Source organism: Manduca sexta, chromosome 2, assembly GCF_014839805.1.
Source record: "Manduca sexta isolate Smith_Timp_Sample1 chromosome 2, JHU_Msex_v1.0, whole genome shotgun sequence".
Classification (NCBI taxonomy): domain Eukaryota; kingdom Metazoa; phylum Arthropoda; class Insecta; order Lepidoptera; family Sphingidae; genus Manduca; species Manduca sexta.
Window position 1 is genome coordinate 7,003,143 of NC_051116.1, and position 22,175 is coordinate 7,025,317.

Consider the following 22,175-nt stretch of genomic DNA (forward strand, 5'->3'; position numbering starts at 1 on the left):
AAAATTTGCCTTAAAATGGTAAAATAGGAGCCTACTTGTAAATTACAATTTAAAAATCCGCATTTGCCGCCATTAGTAATGAAGTTTCATCTTTACTTCCTAGATGGCGGTATATAGAAATGCGGGCCTTTACTTGAATATAACTTAAAATAAAATATAATTTTTTTAACATAAGGAATTATATATTTTGTTAGTAATATAAATTTTCAGTTTTTGATGTCATAACAATTATTAAATTTAGAAAGGTTTATGTTTTCGTGATTCAGTACGTAAAATATATTTCTTTAATATTGGCTGTACTGACTGTCAATTGAATGTTGCCATGCCATCGAGAAATATTGTAAATTACCAATTTTATTAAATATTACTAGAATTCTAAACCTTTACGCAAATTTTTAAAGAATATCTTCATGAATTATTTTAAAAACTTATCGCATAATCTTTCTCATAAAATATAAGAAATAACAAATATTCTATAAAATCATAGTAAGTAATACTAATTTACGTAGGTGTTATTCCGACTTTAACTCGAAAATAATGTATATATTTAGATGCAATGGAAAATAGATTATTGATTAAATGTAGAAAAAGATATCTGTAAAACAAAAAACCAATATAAGTTGTAAACATAATAATAATAATAATAATATCAACTCTGCATTTGGACCACCGCTGGTCACAGGCCTCATTTACTATTGAGAGGGGTTAGATCATAGTCCACCACACTGGCCAAGTAGGAGTTGACAGACTTCCCATATCTTCACAATTATTTATGGAGAATTCTTATGTAAAACATAATGATCATTTATCACTATAATTTATTTTATGAAATTAGGAAATTTTTTAATGTAAAATAATTTGTCTATGTCATATATGTAATACGTTTTCTTTAAATTAAGTATATACTTATAATTCAAGTATTTACTTTTCTTTAACACTTATAAGTCTGGTATTATTACAAATATATAACGAATAAATACCTATAATTATAAATAAAAAATATTAACAGGCATTATTCATGTAAGTAATTTATTTATATTGGTCTTGCAAAGTATAGTCAGCTACAAAAGGAGTTGAATAAATTTTGCAACTAAATTACTGTCCATGTTAAGTTTAATCTGAAATTTTTTTTCCTCGCGTTAAATAAAAAACATCCTTTTGATTTCTATTTGTGAAAAAAACAATATTTTAGTAGAAACAAACATCTGATGGCGATTTTTGAAATTTCAAATGTATTCAGCTATTTATATGTAGGACATGCTACGATTGTGAACTGTGAAGATCTGGAGTCAATCCTCACGTAAAACATGGCCTATTTTACGCACATAAAGTCCGCTTTGGTAGGTACCACCATAATGTCTATTTCTGCCGCCAAGCAACAATAACTACTGGACATAATAAGACTTAAACATCTCATGTCTCAGGGTGGCGAACGCAGGGGAATCTAAAACAATACTTTGTAATTGTAGGTGTTGGATGGTGTTTGTCTCATTGTGGTAATTGGCTTCCCCGTGAAATATTGTCTTTTTTTTAGATTTTTTAAATAGATGGCGCTGCCATCGTACCTATAGTGCTATTAATACCTACAGTATTTTAGGGACTTTTATAGCGGAAAAAACTTTTCTTGCGAGCTAAGTTGCAAGCAAAACCTAGTATAAAATAATGTACAAAACCAAACAACGAAATTAAGATAGGCCGTATCGTTGAAATAACTGTGTATTCCAACTCTAAAGTTGTGGCAACACCACGCGTCGTACATCATTTCGATTCAGTTCCGAAGTTGAGTCTAAGTCGGTGTGTTTTTGTTTACGTTATAATTTAATAACTTAGAAAAAACTTTTTACCATCGTCTTTTTAAAACAAATAAATTAAATAACGTCTCTGATACACGTGTTGTGCGCCACTGTGATACATTGTGCTAGTGTTAATTAGTCATCTCTGACAAAGTTTTGTTTTTTTTTGTGATTGTGAATTTAGAATAATATGAAAAATATAATTTAGGTAAGTTGACATATAAGACGTTTATGTGAGACCATGACGTAAATACCTTCGTGCAGGTTTGTTACGAAATGTATGCAGTTGGGATGTTTTGCCTTATTTGTTTGGGTTGCAAAATTTTTTTGCTCATGGTAGTTGACCTCGATACAAGCCAAAGTATGTACTTGAATGCAGCTTTCCTCTGAAGATTAAAATCTCGTTCAGGTTTTTGTTGATCTCTGCCGCGCTAAGTTTTTAATTGACTGAAAAGTTTTGCTAAAAGGTTGCATTTATGCAATTTTTTTTTATGTTTTATTTATTATTATTTAATAGGCAACGCTCGCGGCATCACATGCGTGTAAATCTTTTCCCGCTGCAATGTTCCTAAATCCCTAATGATTCATAGTACTTGAACAACATTAGTGGCATCTGTTTAAAAAATCAAATTAAAACTTCCATTATTTCTCATTAGAACAAATTGCTGGTGTGTCAAATATCGTCCAAATCCATTGTTATTTCTGCATTTACTTCTAACAAACATTATCTGAAATTTTACATTTGTAATATTAGTAAGTAGTAAGTTTAAGATTTTTTTCTATTACTTATTTTTTTAAAATGTGTTGTGTAATACAGAATCACATAAAAAATCATTTATTAAAACTGTATATAAAAGTATTTTGATAAATATATGTATCTAACAAAAAAGGTTTTAAAAAAATGTAACAAATTTTTATCTATTATCTGTTTCTTTTTTGTTTAATACATTCATTGCATATGTTATTTGATAGAATTAATGTATTAAGAAAAACAGACGAGACAGAAAATTGTGTTACAATATTTCATTAAAACTATTTTGTTATATTTATGTTGACAAGTACACAGTATTTTATAGAATCTATTCTCTCTTATTAGAGTTAGGGAACCAAAAAATCAACCTATAAAATACTATGCCCTGCTTCTAAATTCAAATGTATTTTTAAAATTTAGATGACCTTTAATTTCATAATTAACATCACCAATATTTCCGATAGATTCACAAGAATACTGAGTCATTTATTAAAAGTAAATATATATTGGTAAAATACACAATTGATTAATGTTTCTAAGAATAACAAGTTTTACTCACATTTTTTATCTAATCTTCAATTAAAATGACAATGTAAAGAATTTTTTTATCAAAACAATTATTACTACAACTTGGATACAATGTGTCTTTTAAAAATACATTATAAACAAGTACCCTAATATTAATTTAGAACATGGGCTCAGTTTGCTAAATTTCAAATTAGTTCAGCGGTCTTTGTTTTTTTTTCATATGGCAAAAGTGACGCCACTGCACCTAATGGTAAGCAGAAGGCGGTCTAGATAGGGTGTTGACTGACAAGAGATGATTACTCTGCCCTAGTCGCCACAATTATGCTGGCCTGTGTTTATTTTTAACTAAGAAGCTTTACTTATATAAAGTTACAATGTTAGAATTAATTATACAAATACAATATCCTTATTTTTATGATGTAATTAAGGGCCTTTATTACAATGGTCTACAATATGTTATCGGTCTGGTAACATATATAAGAGAGTTAATTTTGTATGCATACTTTTATTTACCATTTATTCACAAACTAAACTCATATTGTAGGTCACCTTATACCACAGTTGAAGCATTTGCGTATATGAAACTAAAAGATGTATTTAGAATATCCTGTAATGAATATACAAGTATAATATGTGTATACATGCCGTCCCACTGCTGGGCATTGGACTCCTGTACTACTGAGGCCTTAGTCCACCAAGCGCGTATAGTGTGAGTTAGTAGTCTTTAACATTTTTTCAAAATTGTTATGAAGAATTCTTAGGTATGTAGATTTCTTAACAATATTTTCTGCAACACTAATACACATTGCAATTGATTAGAACAAGATAGCCAGTGTAACTACTAGCTATAATGAGACTTAACATCCCATGTCTCAGGATGGCAAGCGCAGTGGATAACAAATATTACTTTACAATTTAATTTTACATTTGATGCTGTTTCTACTGTTTATGGGCAGTTGTTTCGCTTACTATCAGGGGAACGGCAAGCTGGTCTCGTCATTCAAAGTGATAAAAAAAACTATAGTATATAACTTCCATTATTAAGTTTATAAGTCTGTATGACTTGATAACAATAAGCGGCCTTGCTTCTCATTACCTCATGTTTTTGTATGTCTTGGTCTTGAGACAATGTGGTTTTTATCTTACAATTTGTTGCTAAATGGCTTTGTCATTAAAGTATGATAAACATATTAAAATAATTATATTCTGTCATTGGTTTAGTGGCATTATATTGTCTAAAAGTGTGACAGATCATAGGTATTATTTCCAGTGTGGGTAATACAGTGTATGTTTTATTTAAACAAAATTCGCCCTAAAAATTTGTCACCAATAGACAGGGTGTGAATTAGTTCAGTCAACTGTAAATTAATTATTAAAAATCTTTGTCTACCTTCTTAAGTCATGATAAAAGTTTTATCATATTGTATGCATTACTAGAAAAAATAATATGAGTAGTTATTGGATTTTGGCTAGTACACTTTGTACATAAGACATAATCCAATGCCTATATGCAATTAAATATACAAATGAGGAACCGTTCAATGCCATACAAGTTTCCTTAAGAAACTTAATCCCCCTTGAGCAAGTATTGTATGACAATTTACATAATTGCATGTATGTACAATCAATGATGAATGTGCAGTTATTATTGTTTAGAGATTTAAGATAGGGTGTTTGATTCATTTTTATTTTACTTTTATCTTATAGTACGTCATAAAAAATCTAATACAGAATTATTGAAATACGGTAATAAACACTTTATTTATCACTAGGCGAATAAAGTTGCGTTTATGATACATCGAAACAAGTTATAATAATAGTTATTACTAAATTACATTTCTGTTTTTTTGTAAACCGAAGAAACTAGCTCGGACTATCAGGTAAGGGAAAATAAAAAGATAACGCGTCACGATTCTCACCTGCGAGGACGATATGATCTCTAGCCTAGCTAATGCGTCGGACAGACAGAAAAGACGTAAGACGCGGACGAGGCGCGGACATATGTCTCTTCCGCGTCCCTTTCAAAACATACAGAAAACTGTATGTTTTGCGCCGCGATAGGTCTTTTGACAGGGCGCTCCTGCCTTCTATCTATCTAGTGCATAACCTGCCAACCTTTCACTAGCTACCTTAGTGATGATTACCCGAAGAAGGAAGGTAGAAATAAATAAATTAAGTTAGACGGGCGTCTTCAATTAGTCCCGCGGCAATATAAATCCATATAAAAGACTGCCGCGAGACACTTGGCGGCAAATTGAATGCGCTCTTAAGTTTTTTACTTTAGCGTCGTTTGTGTTGTGGCCATTGTAAATTTATTTTGTCGCGCGACGGTCACTCTGCAGTTGCGTGATTAATGTAAAGAAGCACTTCGCTTTGAAATTCGGTTAGTGTCAGGAAACAAAAGAGTGTGTCTTTTGTAATTGATCGACTTATACATTTATAGCTTTTGCTCGGGGTACTGTGTGGAAGGTTTTCCGGGATAAAAGTCTCGCTTTATATTTTCTCGGGATAATAAATAGCCTATAGCAATCAGGAGTAATGTAGCTTCTTATTAGTGGAAAAAAATTAAAATCGATTTAGTAGTTCCTAAGATTAGACATAAGAAACAACAAACAAATCTATAATATAATATTCGGGTTTGTTTCACACCTTCTTAATAAATACTACTAGTAATATCTATCAATACTATTTCTATAAAGCTGAAGTGTTTGTTTATTTAAACGCACTGATCTCAGGAACTAATAAACTGATTTTGATTGTTTTAACTAATAGGAAACTACATTACTAAGTGCTAAAGGCTGCTTTTATCGCGGGAAAACTTTTGCCGCAAGTAATCTATATGTCTGCAGAGTGGTATGAGCGTACCCTGGATTTGAATCCGGTATGATGTTTACAAGTATCTAAGGCTCGTAAATATCTGTTGAACCCAGAGTTCTAAGATTATACCGAACGGACATTGGGAAGATTGTAATACAAATATTTTGCGCTTTGATTGTTGCTCAATTTACAGTGAATGTAAAATACTTCATATTTTTCCCATATCATAATTTCCACATTTTTAATACGAATATATTCTTTTAATATTTTATTATACTAGCAGATCCGACAAACGTTGTCCCGCCTTAACTATGAATTTGCAGCGCGCATTCTGTCTATCGCTAAAATTAACTTTTCTTAAATTTCCTAACGTTCCGCTCAACTTCCTTAATTTTTTCTATCGTAAGATCCTTCTGACAATAACAAACACAACAACAACAAAAAATAGTGAAATCGGTCCAGCCGTTCACGCGTGATAGCGTCACCAAGGGAAATAAGGATTCATTTTTATATATATAATTAGTATTAATATCTAAGGACGCTGTGATATCTTGTCATACGGACATTATAAATAAGACAGCGACTTAATACCAAATGGTAATAACTTTGGAGCAAAAATTTGGCTCTGATGTCCAGTCTTTAACTATACTGTTTAATGTCTTTGGCCGATCATAATATTTTGCCCTGCCCACGTTTCCGACCTAGGTTCTAAGTTCTAGCCTCGACGGGAAGATAATATAATTTATTTACAGGCATTGTGCATGTAAGTAATTTATTTACGTTGGTCTACTAGCAAAGTACGGTCAGTAACAAAAGTAGTTGAATTTTAAAACTAAACTACGTACTGTCCACGTAAAGTTTCAATAAAAAAAATCTTCGCCTTGTAAAAGAACACCTTAGATTGTTATTTGCGAAAAAAAAACACAAAATTGATATGCGATTTGAAATTTCAAATGCGTTCGGTTATTTATGTGCGTTACGTACTAAGATTGTGAACTGTGAAGTTCTGGGTTCAATCCTTACTGTGGTACTGGTGGTAGGTATCTCATATGTGAGAGTCCGCCTGGGTAGATACCACCGCAATGTCTATTTCTGTCATCAAGCAAAAATATGTAGTCACTGTTGTGTTCCGGTTTGAAGGACATTGTAGCCAGTGTAACTACAGGACATAAGACTTAACATCTCATGTCTTAGGATGGTGAGCGCAGTGGAATACCAAACAATACTTTGTAATACAAGGTGTTGGAGGTGTTTCTACTTTTTGTGGGCGATCGTATCACTCGTCATCACGCGAACGGCAAGCTCGTCTCATCATTGAAAGGGTAAAAAAAACATAGTATGGAAAAAATAATGACTGTAGTATCGACTTACGCAGATTCTATAGTTAAATACTTGTATATTATTGTATAGGCTCTACAGTCCCCCCCGTGACTATGAAGGCTGCAAAGTCTTCGAAACGTCGGGAGAAAACTAAAATATAAAAAACCGCGATAGAATCCGAAAAGTAGTTTAATTTCAATGTCTAACATTCGCGTAAACATAAGAAATGTATAGACTCTAATCATCAGTTTTTCTGATGATAATTACCTCTAATGAGACAAAGGCGTGCGGTCATCAGTCATTACCGTCGCCAACAAAATGCAAACGTTGCGAAACGACACAGATTATAATGTATTAACATGCAAAATGTACGCTCGCTTTCGTCGTTTCGTGATGTAGGGTTGTCACTCGTAGAAAGGAAGGAAGATAAAAACATTTAAATATTTCGGTATAACTACAAAGTAATTAATATAAAATTAAATATCTGTTTCACAAGACTAGTAGGTATAGATTTCTATTGCAGAAAGATTTTTCTAAACGCTAGTACTTTCATAGATTAAGACAAACAAACTTGCATTTTTATACTACATTAGGAAACTCATCAGACGCTTAAAAATTAACCCATTTAGCATCGGAATGTTTGCCGGCAAATGTGACAGTTACATGACATTACGCGTGTCACGGAAAAATAACCTTATTATGTAGTATAAAATAAGCTTATATTCCCGTGACACACGTACTGTCATGTCACTTACACACGTAATGTCATGTAGCTGTCATATTTGCCGGCAAACATTCCGCTGGTAAATGGGTTAAAAACACACAACATGACTACGTGTTGCTTTATTCAGATTGAGAGACTAACAACCCACTGACGCCGTGCTCTCTTGATGAATCACAACCATCAAAATTAAACGACATTTAATTCGCGTTTTTTTTGAACATTCTAAGGGAGTTGGTGTTTTTGACACCCCTGTCTGTATCGGACACGGCAACCCTGTGTTTTATCGTCTGCTTCGTATTATTTGCAATTTAAATGTAGATTGTACGTATTGTGTTTACTAAGACGCTTGTTACGTTCCGGTTTTGTGTTGCACTACTAACGTCTGTTTAGTTTTTGCTTATTGCTTTGAACGACGAGACGAGCTTGCCGTTCGCCTGATGGTAAGCGATACGACCGCCCATAAACAGTAGAAACGCTATCCAACACCGTGAATTACAAAGTATTGTTTGGAACACTGCGTTCGCCATCCTGAGACATGAGCTGTTAAGTCTTACTATGTCCAGTTATACTGGCTACAATACATACTAAATATTACTAACATTTAAGCTACGTAATAGATTTGTTAAAAAAATCTGCAACCAATAGACAAACACGTCATAATATTTAATCCAATAAGTGTTTTTGCATTGCTTTTAAACGTGCTAAAAATCAGTCTTAAATCTATTCGCAAGGTCGTGTTCTATAACGGTCGGGCAGGCAAAAATAGTATTTATTGTCGATTCAATAAGGCACACGGGTTTTTTCAGAATAGGATTTTGTAGATGTGTCGATAGGTTTGCTATGACATCATAGGACGAAAGAGTCGCAGTGAAGTTATGGGTTCGCTAATTCATCTCTGCCTACCTCAGTGATGTTGGCATGGGTTTGAACAATTCTGTTTTGGTATCACTGTTTAATGCGACGTGAAATCTTTTGTATCGTTGCAAAGTCCACACTACTTATTTCAAATGGTTGTATGCAATTTACAGGTCTTGCTCCTTGTGACATTTCTCTCTTTATACTCACTCATGCCTAAAGGTCCTTTATTCGTGCAGGCTTTCCAATTCTAAACTCTAATGTGGCTTCCTTTTAACAACCGTTAAGTATAGCATCAATGGGCTCTGGAGGTCCAAAGGACAGGCAAGTTGTGTAAAAAACTCTTGCCTGTCTTGGAAATCTGGTTGTCCCTGTAATTGGCCTCTCACATCAGCAGATGATCCGCAATATTAAACTTCCCAGTACGCAGCGCACTAACTAGACAAAGATGATAATGCCTTTCATTATTCTATCTCTCATTTTAGAACGTGAATTGGGATCAACCATTACAAAACTTTAATTGTCTTGCACTGAGAAGATTTAAGTGCTTGCCAGCGTTTCCGTTTACTCGAAACAGGATGCGCTCGATCACTCATGTTACGTAATGTTTCCTTTTAAAATTTCATTCTAATTTGAGACAGTATCTCAACTAAGATGGAACTGTTTGGGGTTTTGCCAACATGCGTTTTGTAATGAATGATTCAGATGAATCCGAAAATCTCATATCAAACATCAAGTAGTCTTTATGTTGTTTTTTTTTATATGCACGGCATTCACCCTACTGCACCTGATGGTAAGTGGAGTGGTGTCCAATAGAATGTCGACTGACGAGAGATGATTACCCCTCGGCAGTCGATACAATTATGCCGGCCTGTTGGAACCAGATATACAGGGTGATCCCGGAACGCGACACCCTTACGTGGGCCAGTATGGCGGGTTTAACACCTTGTGTACAGAGGCCGCTATCCGTGTGGATATAAATTATATCCAACCACCAGCATTTCTGAGATACAGCGTCATTACCCCGCTTTAATCCCATTTATTAACTAAAAAAGTTTGATTAAAGCTTGGCTCTAATGTAAAAGTTTGTCCCATTGTAAAATGTCGTATCTCTATGGCATTGCGCTTACCATTAGGTGCAGTGCAATCACTTTATTGTGCTTGAGAATTTAAAAAAGATCGATACGTCTATTTCTGCCATCGAGCAGCGCATATTAAAAGCATTATTGGGTTCTGGTACTTGCATTGTACCTAACTAATTTCCCTAAGTCCACGGTGCTTTGTAATTAAAAGTTCTGATATTAGGCGGTCGTGTTCCCTAGCCGAGCTGTTTGCTCGTCACGTCGTTTATTCGCATAAATCAAAGTCCAAAAACAACACATTAATACTGTATTTGATAGTGTATAATAATGTACGCATATTGCGGTCGTGTTATCAAATGAATTGTAAAGGCAAAATTAATTCTGCGGTCACAAATAAAGTAGGTGTTTATTGAATTATGTTTAATTTGTTTTATGTGAAAATGATCGATGATTGTAATTGGTTGATGGACTTTTTAGATACAGATGTATGCACTCTTTACCGCAATACAAAAATTAGAACTGGGTACCCAATAGCTTAAGTATGTGATAGGATATATTTTACATCCGCCCGGATAGCGACCACCGTACACAAGGCGTTAAAACCCGCCGTAGTGGCCCACGTAAGTGTCGCGTTCCGGGATCAGCCTGTGTATATCCGGTTCAAAAGGCCGGCATAATTTTGTCAACTGTCGAGGGGGTAATCATCTCTCGTCAGATATTCTATTGGACACCACTCCACTTACCATAAGGGGTAACATTTCCTTGTACCTATAAAAAAAGGCGTTATTATGTCTGCGATCTCACGTGTCATACACTGTGTAGGTAGTCCAAATAATTATACGAAGTAAACAGCGCCGCGAGTAATAATTCTTTTATAGTTCCATTTCTAAGAACTAGTTAAACAACACAGTCACCAACCCAGCATCAGTCATCACCAATTGCTGCGTGAAACTGTGCCGCCAGTGCATTCCGTTTAATTATAATGGTAACACTAGTGGCTGTACGAACTGCTTCCTTTGCCCGGATCGTGTGGCGCGGGGTCAGTGTGCCGTTCATTGATGGCTCCATTGTACTTCCTTATATTATTGTAGGTAATGTTTTCCTGTTAACGTCATTTATTATTCGTTTATCCTTTGTTATTCTGGTTATTTCGGCAATATTGATACGGGACTGTCTCGGTGGCGTTATTGTACGTGGTACGACAGCGCTGCGAGGTCCTGGGTTGAAATCCCGGGTCGGGCAAAGTGATGTTTGGGATTTTCTGCTCAGTATCAGCCCGGAGTCTGGAATTTGTGCCTGATATGGCGATAGGCTCACCTATCACATCATGGAACGGAACACTTGGCGAAAAGTGGGTGCCCTGGTTCCGCCTCTGCATACCCCTTCGGGGCTAAATGCATGGTGTGTGTGTATTAATACGGGTAACACTTTTTGTTACTCCTTTCCCTTACACTTCCCCGATTTTGGCGATTTATTAGGCGACTTTTGTATTTAAAAATGGAAATATAAACAGGAATGCTTGTAAACGAACAATTCCGGCAACTGATATTTTTTAAATATTTGGCACTCAGATACGTGAAGTATGCCAAGTACATATTATCCGGGGAAGTACAGAATGGACTTTTACTAAGAAATAACTGCAATGCATTCAAGAATTAATTTAATGATCGTAATTTTGGCTTATTGCATTTTCATTCGAAATCTTAACTGTTATTCAAGATTATGAATAAAAAGTGCAATAAATCAATTTGAAAGTCGCGTCCACACACTCGCCGAAACCTAACAAGAGGCGTTGCGTCACAGTCTAGCCCGTTGGCCCACTGCACTGATTCGCGTATCTAACTCATCCAATTTGCTCAATTTGCACTTTCTAACGCCTACAATGGCCACGTCATTTTATACTCTAAAGCTATTATTGGAAGTGTCAAGATTGTGTGAATTGTTTTTATTGATAAAGGTTCATAAACATTGGTAACGCTGTGATAAAAAGAGGTTTTAGAGTTTAGATTTAAAAGATAATGTATAAACTGATCCGATTATGACAAATAGAATAATAATTTTCCGTTTTCTCTTATATATCCATCCCATGGTTGTCTGTAAGATTGCCTTGTGCGTTAAGACCGCCATTTGTACTTTTTTCTATTATCTTGTTCCATGATCTATGTCTCTGGTGTAAATAAATAAATAAATAATAGCTAGTAGTGCTTAGTACTATATTCTAATTATTAACGCAATAATTACGCCAGAAACGGATTTGCAGATGGAGCTGAGGACTGAAGCTATATTTCATGAAAGTGGACGTTGAATTACTGTCTCCTGTTCGTGGCTGCAAGGCGGAATAAATGATTACTGATATGTTATTATATGAATCATCTAATGTATACTAAGTGCGGGGCAGGTCAGTTTTTACAACCGAATGACTGAGCAAGCGACCCGCTTTAACAACTGCCTGTGAAGACCCAAAATTATACAGAATTTTGAAATATAAATCATGTAACGTTCTTAGTAGCAGACTGATGAAATTTTAAACACATATAAAGTTAGCCGACAAATATAAGACGACTAAAGACCAAATTCACTTGCAACTATATACTAAGAACTATCTTGTCAAGAAACTAAAACGGAAGAGAGGATAGTAAACGTTATTTATCAAGCCAGGACACAAACAACAAATGTATATTGTCTATTGTAATGAAGATTTGGGGCCTTAGTGATTTATGAGGCCCCTAAACCCAGTCTGTCCAACTGTCGTATAGTGTAGGGGCTGTCGTAATTTCTCTCAATGTTCTCCTTTCTCATAAAAATAGCTGCTAATATTGTGCCCTAATACTAGGGAACCTACGAAAAAAAATTAAAACCTCTATGGATTCATTTGCCTACTGACCTCTGCGAACATTGACATAATATATTCTATAGACACGAACGTCTATATAAACTATTTGTTCAAAATCTGAACTAAAATGGCAACCAAAACGTCACTGTTATAACCTATTTATTCACTTGAACAACAAATAATTTTACTTATTTGACTAATATGTTTTATTCACTCCCAGGTTTACTCTCAGACTCGAGTTCTTATATCATGAGCGTCATTCCGTACATAACCACACGCTGTCAATGTTGAAATCGCACTAAAGTCAAGTGTACGGATTGCAGTACAGTTGAGTCGAACACAATGACTACGGAACGCCAGATCTAGTATGTAGTACATATATATCGATGTCTGCGAATGAAATAAGTAGCTTATAAACAGCGGATAATTACTTGTTCATTATGAATACCTTGGTGCGGAAATTAGAGGTCGCCATGTCAATTAATGCAATGAGACTAATGTTTGTGTGGACCTCGCAAGTTACGTGTCTGGTTTGTTCTAAATTTTTTGATTTATTATGTTTATAATAAAGACTGGGGTAGGAAATATGTTTGATACTTTCTTACCAGCAGTTTTAATGATAAATTTACAAAATTTCAACTGAATTTATCTAACGTTTTCTCATGTTTACGTGAATGTTAGATATTGAAATGAAAGCATTTTTCGGATTTTATCACGGTTTTATTTTATATTATAGTTTTCTCCCGACGCTTCAAAGACTGCAGTTTTCACGCGGGGAGGGGGGGGGGGGTACATATCATGGGACAAGGGAATTTATCGACTATAAAATCAATTCTAAAAATAATACTATATCGTAAAAAGCTTTACGGCACACGTGTCCTACTTCGTAACATATCTAGTCCTTTAAACGTAATGCGTGAAATTAGGCAGGCCGGAATAATTGTGGCAATCATCAATGGCTTAAATACCCTTGCTTATAATCACATTTCAGTGAAGTGAACCTACATTACCAAGCTAAAATAAAAAACAAACACCGAAAGAATAAGGTCTAGATTTCAATATCAAAATGCGATCACTGTTTAAAAAAAAATATTTTTATAATTATTGTGCCAGTCTGATATCATGCTGGCCACTTCAATGTAACATTGTAGTGACGTCATAGTACCGCGTAATCGTATGTAAATGTTTGAATGTACTTAATGTCGCAATAGTCGATAATGCTTGGTTTAGTCGATAGAAATATTTGAGAAATTAATCATGTGCAACTATAATTATCAGTTAGTTTATTATTTGGTGAAACAATAAGACTTGAGATATTATGGTTAACACAAATAACCTTATCTGTAAAGACTTCTTATAATGAGATTTTAAAACAATGATAAAATAGACATCAATATGTTAGAAGATCTACCAAGATTTACCAAGGCCGCCATAGGTAAGCTGATGACGTTTGATTTAATTAAAAAATTGCCTTGTTAAAGTTGCATTATTACTAGATTGAACTGTTTTTTTCGGTTTTACTCGAATCACATCTGTCGCAATATCGATGATAAAAAATAATCCTTATTTCGTTCGGAGTAATCGATAAATACGTGATTGTATTTTTATGTTTTCACTCGCATCGTAACGGGGATGAGCGGCGCGTACCGAATCATGAATGATGCCGGCAGTTCCGCTTACTTCCTTTACACAATCTTAAAACTATAATGTTCTTTTTTTAAATTTCGTAATTACTTTTGTTCTTCGCTGGCTAGTTTCTTTTTGCTTACTTCCTTTAAAACTATAATGATTATTTTTTTATTTGTTTTTTTTTTCCGGCCAGTTATTATTTTATATTTATTTTAGAGATTAGCTGGTGTAAGAATTTAATTGGTATTTCTAATTGATATGACTACATTATAATTTAGAATGTTTGTTTTCGAGTATTTTCTTTATTGGAACTTTACACTAACATAAAGAACGTTTTAAGTAGGTAGTTGTAACACTAACAAGCAATCTGAGTCGTAATTGTAGGTCAATACGATTTAAAATCCGATTGATTTTTCCGTTTTACGCAGCCTAATAAACAGTGAATTATTCCGAGCGAAGATTCATATTATTTTGCGTTATAACTGTTAACTATCAAGCTAATAATAACTTCAATTTATATCTCGGCAAACGGCCTCAAGAGTCATCGGTCAAGTTTTTTATTACTTGAATGCGAATTGAAACAAGTATTATAACGTAAATAATGTGTTCAAACAAATATTGAAACTATTCTCTCTTTAAATTGATTCAATTTTATTTAACTTATGTGAGTACAACTTTTGATACATTTTTAAGTCACTTTAGACTTGATATGATTAAAGTTACTTAAATATTGATTTTTACAAATAGAGACTTGGTTTAACGTATTTTTAAAAAATGTTAAAAAGTGACGTCAATATTTCTTTCATCTAATGAACGGCTTCATGATTCCATCTTAACCTAATTTCGGCCACGACAGCTAATCTGAACGAAAATCGGCCACGCAGGAGATATTATAGTGCACAAGTGTGCGTAATACACAAGCACTGTGTTCCTTAACTCTCATATTCCGGTAAGACGGCAATCCGACATGACCGGAGAGAGATCAGGCGCAAGATCGACGGTTCTACGTGTTTCTGTAGTATTCAATAACAATTTAATAATAATATCAGCCCTGTATTATATACTTGCCCACTGCTGAGCACGGGCCTCCTCTACTACTGAGAGGGATTAGGCCTTAGTCCACCACGCTGGCCTAGTGCGGATTGGTAGACTTCACACACCTTCGAAATTCCTATAGAGAACTTCTCAGATGTGCAGGTTTCCTTCACCGTTAAAGCTAACGATAAATTCACAAAGAATACACACATGATTTTAGAAAAGTCAGAGGTGTGTGCTGTTGGGATTTGAACCTGCGGACATTCGTCTTCGCAGTCCGTTCCACACCCAACTAGGCTATCGCCGCTCAATAACAATTTACACGAATCTATTTGGCAGTGATATTTGCGTCGGTTGCATCTCGTTAAATTTATTTCGCTTGGCGCCTTTATTTATATGTGCGTGGGCGCAGCGCCGCGCCGTGCGATTTTGATAAATTTGCACATTCTGTTGAACTATTATGAAATAAAAGTCGCGCAGATTTGCCAAAATAAAACGCAAGATTCGATGTATGTACAATATAAATTGTAATGTCCAGTTATTTACAGACTAACTTTTGCCCGCGGCTCCGCCTGCGTTATAAAGTTTTTCGTGCTAAAGTTTTCCGTTATAAAAGTCACGCTGTATAATTTCCTGGGAGCCTATGTTCTTCGCAGGGTCTCAAACTGTCTCCATACCAAATGTCATCTTAATACGTTGGGTAGTTTTTGAGTTTAACACGTTCAGGCATACAGATGCAGCGGGGGACTTTGGTTTATAATATATTTTTGTAGAACTTTTTAAGAGGAACAATCCCGTCATACATCATTGTTGAATTACTTTAACCGTTTACGCAGCGCACGCAACGGATGCTCTAAAAACTAATAAATAAATTTTCCCCGTTTTTACAACATGTTTCATTACTGCTCCGCTCCTATTGCGTATAGCGTGATGATATGTAGCCTATTGCACTCCACGAACAAAGGGCTATCCAACGCAAAAAGAATTTTTCAGTTTGGACCGGTAGTTCCTGAGATTAGCGCGTTCAAACAAACAAACAAACAAACAAAAACTCTTCAGCTTTATATAATAGTATAGATTATTTTTTTATGTGCACAGCAAAATGACACCTTTTCACCTGATGTGGAGTGGAGTCCAATAGAATGTCGACTGACGAGAGATGATTACCCCTCGACAGTAGACACACTTTGCCGGCCTGTTAGAACTTTAAAAACACACACACACGTCGATTGAGAAACTCTTTCGTTTTTAAGGCGTTTAATAAAGTGAGAGTCAGCTTAGATTGTGTGTTCGTTGTTCCTTTGGTAATATAATTGCAGTGTAAAGCTTCGAAAATATAATGTTATCATAAAAATATAGAAATAAATATAAAAAAACTGTACCCACTATTTAATAACAATTAATCGTTGTAATGATTTCTTATGTTTACGCGAATGTTACACATTAAAATAAGACTAATTGTATAAGTAGTGGAATTGGCGGATATATCGCGGTTTTTATATTATAATTATCTACCGACATTTCGAAGACTACAGCCTCCGTGGGTACGAAATGTCGGGATAAAATTACAATATAAAAAACCGTAATAAAATCCGATAAATACTTAATTTTTCTAACTGATCGTCGTCCAGTGGTCGAAATTCTACTGTCGAATTGGTACATTTGTAACACGCATTCGGGACGAGAATTGAATGCGTTACCCTCTTTAAAGATCTCATTACTAACCTTAGAAGTAACTTGCTTTGCTATCTCACGGAAAGAAAAATGAGAAATCAGCACAATATCGATGAACCGTTTTTAAATTTTTAAAATCACGACCGTGCATAAAAATAACCGTTGGAGCTTCGGTTTGCTCAGTCCGTGGGAACTGGATTCGATGCGCCCGCGCCGGTGACAACGCGAAATGCAATTTAAAACAAACTAACGTGCGGTCGACTCCGGAACTGATCGTATCGTGATACTTTACAAGTTTGTGCGTAAGATACTAGCGCCAAAAACGGCAACAAGTCGTGGTGTAAAATGGAAGATTTTTTAAATTTATTGCTTTGAATGATGAGACGCGTTTGCCTTTCGCCTGATGGTAAGCGATACGGCAGCCCATAAACAGTAGAAACACCATACAACACCTTTAATTACAAAGTATTGTTTGGTATTCCACTGCGTTCGCCATCCTAAGACATTAGATGTAAAGTCTTATTATGTACAGTAGTTACTCTGTCCAGAATGTCCCCCCAAATGGAACACAACAGTGACTACACACTGCTGCTTGGCGGCAGAAATAAACATTGCGGTGGTACCTGCCCAGACGGACTCTCAGATATGAGAGACCTACCACCAATGATTACTTTTATGAAGAAACTAGCGTTGGTTTAGTCATAATGTACTTGTGAGGTCGTTAGTGACGAGTTAACGGGACGCGGTAATGAGAATGCGCTTTTTAGAACTTAATGACGAGACGAGTGAGCCTTTAGCTTGCCAACAATAACATACATACATACATACATACATACATACATACATACATACATACATAACATCACGCATTTATTCCCGAAGGGGTATGCAGAGGCGCAACTAGGGCACCCACTTTTCGCCAAGTATGTTCCGTCCCATGATGTGATACCCCTATCAGCGAGCCTATCGCCATATCGGGCACAAATTCCAGACTCCGGGCTGATACTGAGCAGAAACACCCAAATATCAATTTGCCCGACCCGGGATTCGAACCCAGGACCTCAGAGCGCTATTGTACCGGACATGCAATACAACTACGCCACCGAGGCAGTCAGCCAACAATAACACTATCCAAAACTATTACAAAGTAGTAGTAAAATAATATGAGTCATTTAATTAATATTTCTCAAGCACACATCGGTACAAACATGCCATACTTTTTAGCTCGGGCACACGCGGTGTTGCCAGGGTACATACAATATTATATTGCCAACACAAATGTTTACAAATGTAGCTACATAACGTACGAAAAAGTTCCTCACCACGCGGTAGTGCACTCAAGTTTGCCAGCTATACCTATGTTAATGGGTCAACTCCCAACCACGTGCGAAATTGCATCCCAAGCTTCTATCGTAAGCTATCTTGGCTGCGATGAATAATTCCGAGGTTTACTCGCAGCGGTGACATCATTCCAAGAACATGTGTAAGGGCCTTCCCACACTACAGTTAACTATAATTTGGCCGTGTAGAAGGGTCGTGTACTGATTGGTACCCCGGTTTAATACTAACAATAGTATAAGTAGTGGATTTTGTTCGAGCCGTGATCTCTGGTTATTTGGTTCCCATTTTTTTCTAACGTCTAAATAATTCAGTGTACGCAGTGTAGTTCAAGGGTTGCGAGCGCCTATAACTGTCACATAAAAGATTGGTGTCTTGGTATCAGTCCTTGCCAGGCTAACAAACGTATAGTCAGGTAAAAAAAGCAGTGTAATAAATTATTAAATAACCGAGAAATCCGATCATATTGAATTTGGTACCAAGGCATTACATTTGTTAGAAAACTTCCTATTCGGATATAGTTGAAATTGGTTATAACGACGCATCGGTTATAGCAACTAAATGGCTACGTACCGATAAATACGTGTATAAAAATTATCGTTTATAACAATTATTATAAAGTCCAGATTAGGTGGTTCCTTCAATCAACTTTTCTAGGAAAACGCCCTGACTGCGCACAAGTAGAAGAACTTTGAATTACAAACCACTGCGTGACATTATCTCATTCGTCATTCTAATAAGTCTCATAAGTATTATAGGGTGACTTGTGAAATCTTGGTAAATCCGCGCGGTCTATCGTCAAGCAAGGCGCCTTCAAATCGTAGTTCGCCGATCGGAATAATCAGTTCAGTGAATACAATAGAATTTATGAACTTAGGAGTAGGACAGCCTTGGACACCTAGACAGCTGAGTCTACGATGGAAATAAACTCAATGTAATATTGTTTTGAGAATTATTAAGTGACAGAATGCATAGTCACTACATAGTATAAAACAAAGTCGCTTTCTCTGTCCCTACCTTTGTATGCTTAAATCTTTAAAACTACGCAACGGATTTTGATGCGTTTTTTTTTAATAGATAGAGTGATTCAAGAGGAAGGTTTATATGTATAATAATAACATTCATTAAATAGTCAGCATTGCACCTGTGCCAAGCCGGGGCGGGTCGCTAGTTTTTTATATATTAATAATGAAACAAGCAAGCTCCTTTGAGAGAAAGTGACTCAATTAAAAACAATACCAGCAAAGCCAAACGTTGAATAACAAAGCACTGCACTTACAACCTCTGATTTAGATACTTTTTTATTATTGCACGGAAAAGTTCCTCCACTGCACCTGATGGTAAGTGGAGTAGGTCCAATAGAATGTCGACTGACGAGAGATGATTACCCCTCGGCAGTCGACACAATTATGCCGGCATGTCAAACCGGATATATAAAGGCTGATCGCGGAATGCGACACTTACGTGGGCCACTATGACGGGTTTTAACACATTGTGTACGGTGGTCGCTATCCGGGCGGATATATAATATATTCCACCATCAGCAAACTTATACTTGCCAAGTCCAGAAGAATTCATGAAAAGGAGCGTGTATTATCTTTTTCGGGTATATTCGTTACTCGATATCATATTTAATCACAAAGTTATTCGTCAATTAAGTAAAGTTAGTTAAGTATACTGCACAACAAAGAGGCAGATACAAAAGTTGTCATCGAAACCATCAAGAGGTTTCAAGACGGACACGACCGTCAGTAATGCAAAATACGATCAAGAAGATTCTCCAATAGTCTAAATTAGGCGTAATATATTACACGTTATGTCTCAATTTCAATTAACAGCTTCGGTATTGTATGGCGGCTGACATGAACGTTGTGATGACCCAGACGGTTTCACGCATACAAGAGACTCAACACGTACTACCAGGAAGACCAACATGTTTCCTGGTATTGTCAGTATAGTACGGATTTGTAACCACAATAAAATTATAGGAAAAGGTTTTCAAAGTAATGCACCTATTCCAACAAATTCCTTTTTATTAAGTAACACATGGACGTAGTGTGTGGTTTGCAGTCTATTTTAGCAACGGGTGATGTCATCCTGGCTAGCAGTTGTCCGCCTTCGGCTTACAACTTACTATTCAACTCGTCATAAATCAAAAGCTATAATTCTGCTATACTAGTTTATGTCTAGCGATATTACATTTGACTAGCGCTGGAAGTGTGATTCGAGATTCTGTTTACACTCTTGGTAGGTTCATTTATCTCGTCGTTGCCAACAATTCTTCGGTGAAATGTAGTATTTAAAACAAGGTATAAAAAATGTAGTACCCTTAAAAAATAAAGTATTTTATGAAAAAAAAATAGACAAATATAATATATTTTTTGTGATTTTTTTCTATAAAAGTTCGTATACGCGCTGTCCCATGACTCAAAAGTTAAGGTAAAAGAGCGTTCATATATTTTGAAAACGAAAACCTTCCTTCCTTGTTTATCAGATAAATTATAGTATTTTTCCATACTATATATTTCTTAACAGTATATAGTACGCATACCTAAAATATAGTACAATACTAATATTTAGTACGGTTGGCAACCCTACTCGTGAGTCAGCGAACATGACGTATGTTGAAATATTAGCGGTATTAAACAAAAACACAAACTAATGAAACTTCATGCATGTTGTTTTTTTTTCTATAGTAAAGCGACTATCTAGTTAGCTCCAATATAAAGAATACAAAATGTTAAGCAAAATAACATATAAATGTATTATATCGATCAAAACTTCATAAATGAAATCGTTTATAATAAGAATTCGGTTCAGTAACGCATTGCAAATCACTATTTTGGGTATAAAGTGTCCAAGAAAGCGCCGCAAGCGCACTGTTTACACTCTCGTCCCGTCGTCCGCATCGCGACTAGTCTTTCCGCTCGCGCGAGAGTGTGAATGAGCCATTATAATTTCGAAAGTGAGTATAAAAATATATAAAATTGATGCATTTATATGAAAATATTAAAAAAAATAAATAGGTTGAGATACGACATCGTGGTATTAAACTGGTCGATATGTGTGCACTAACTAATACCGTAACTTACTATAGACAGGCCCTATATCTATATGTTTTGGGGGTTCTTCAGGGCAGTGCTAACTTTTGGGCGCTCGCTTAGTTTTATGTAGGTGTGGGCCAAGAGGGGCCCCAAAGCTCGGGGACCTCGTATCACTATTCCATATTCAAAAAGCAATCTCAATCTTGATCTTCGATCCGACACCAAAAATGAGCCAATCAGAAGAAGTCATTTGTAAACATGTCAAAAGGTCTTTGTTCCGATTGGTCCACTTTCGAGAAGGTTCGAAAAAAGCGATTTGGATCGTTCAAAAAACCTTGAAAACGGCGGTACATGCATAAAAAACAATGTATAATAATTAAGAGAGACAAAAACATGTTATGAAGGCGTGAGACTATGTAAATATTTTTTTATTTATCCATATGTCATGAACGCAGACGTACAATCTACACCATTTGTGTCTATCTCAGATAATTGTCGATCGCTTTGACGGCCGGCGTAACTATCACTTCTAACGACTTTGTATAATATGTGTAGAGGATAGAGTCGATATTTGTTTGGATCGGAGCGTGTAACAGCTTTCATATCCTTTTCCCACGGTGACAAAATATTGTATGAATGCAATTTATTGTTGTTAACATTACCACATGTTGATGCGTTCGGCCTGAGTGAAATACATATTGTATAAATATTTAAATTGCATGTTACAAATCAAAATCAACTTTATGGGATTA

General features: G+C 35.5%; 1 protein-coding gene across 1 annotated transcript in view; it reads left to right on the forward strand.

Annotated features, from left to right (window-relative positions):
* Positions 1-1,748: 1,748 nt before the first annotated feature.
* Positions 1,749-22,175, forward strand: part of LOC115452858 (pleckstrin homology-like domain family B member 2) — a 172,237-nt gene continuing 151,810 nt past the window's right edge. Inside the window, exon 1 of the mRNA XM_037437765.1 lies at positions 1,749-2,001. The gene's annotated coding sequence lies outside the window, so the exon portion shown is untranslated. The remainder of the gene's footprint in view (positions 2,002-22,175) is intronic.